Source organism: Mus caroli, chromosome 13 (genome assembly GCF_900094665.2).
Source record: "Mus caroli chromosome 13, CAROLI_EIJ_v1.1, whole genome shotgun sequence".
NCBI lineage: Eukaryota > Metazoa > Chordata > Mammalia > Rodentia > Muridae > Mus > Mus caroli.
The window spans coordinates 50,705,358-50,706,780 of NC_034582.1; the positions used below are offsets into that span (position 1 = coordinate 50,705,358).

At 40.5% G+C, this 1,423-nt stretch overlaps 1 protein-coding gene across 8 annotated transcripts in view; it reads left to right on the top strand.

The window, feature by feature from the left end:
* Positions 1-1,423, top strand: part of Nsd1 (nuclear receptor binding SET domain protein 1) — a 106,833-nt gene that overhangs the window by 95,621 nt on the left and 9,789 nt on the right. The gene's annotated exons all lie outside the window — the stretch shown is intronic.

Genomic DNA, 1,423 nt, shown 5'->3' on the forward strand with positions numbered 1-1,423 from the left:
TGTGTAGCCCTGGCTGTCCTGGCACTCACTTTGTAGACCAGGCTGGCCTCGAACTCAGAAATCCGCCTGCCTCTGCCTCCCGAGTGCTGGGTTTGTTTTGTTTCTTTGGTTGGTTGGTTTGGGGCATTTTTGAGACAGTTTCTCTGTGTACACTTGGCTCTCATAACACTCACTTTGTAAAGAAGGTAGATCCACCTGCATCTGCCTCCAAAGTGCTGGTAGTACATGTATCATCGCCCTCACCATCGCCTGGCGACAGATGTTTCTCACTGAAGGTTTATTCTCCTCCACCAGATTCATTTGTGTGCATACAACACATGTTTGAGTACATGTATAGGGTTAAGACTCGGGATGATAGACAAGAGCCTTTACCTGCTGAGTCATTCTTCACCCTCCTTATGGTTTCCTTTTCTTCATTCATTCGAGACCTGGTCTCACTGTATAAGCTCTTGCTATCCTGGTACTGTGGACTAACCTGTCCTTAAACTTCCAAATATCCGTATGCCTCTGCCTCCCCAATTCTGGGATTAAAGGAGTACCCCACCATGTCTAGCTTATTTAATCCTGCTTTTCTTCAATACTATTTCACGTTTTTCTTACTATTAGGTAGTCTTATCCTGCTTTGCTTTCTTTTTCCTTTTCTTTTGAGACAGGGTCTCACTGTGTAACCTGGATAGCCTGTACTTTCTCTGTAGACCAGGCTAGCTAGCCTCTTACTTACCAACATCTGTCTGTCTTGCTTCTTTCTTGGTTCTGAAATTTAAAAGAGTAAACTACCATGCTCGCCTTAACCATCAGTTTTTAGTGATTGTTTAAGTGTACCTGCCATGGTCTGGCAGTCTACCAGCGGGCTCTCATTCTAACAGTGGTTCTGAAATTTAAAGTTGGTACAAAGAAGTTTACACAGTGATTCCAACTAGTTGTTTCCCATCATGTCTATGAAGTTCAATATCAAGAGTGAAAAATACATAGGAACCAATAGGAATCTCATTGTTTTGAGCAAAATCTATGAAAATGAATAATATCCATTAATATTTTACCTTGTTAAATTAGGAAAATCTTCTACGTTACATTAAGTTTCTTAATTGATTGCTAGTTGGTGCTGTATTTCCCATGTTATAATAATAATGGAATTTATCTCACAGTTATTAGGGTCAAGTCCTTGTAAGATGACATTTCATGTATGAAACTATGAGAATGAAGTACCAGAGCATAGATTAGAAGTTGAAATCAGGGCTGGTGAGATGGCTCAGTGGGTAAGAGCACCCGACTGCTCTTCCGAAGGTCTGGAGTTCAAATCCCAGCAACCACATGATGGCTCACAACTATCCATAACGAGATCTGACTCCCTCTTCTGGAGTGTCTGAAGACAGCTACAGTGTACTTACATATATATAATAAATAAATAAATAAATAAATTTTT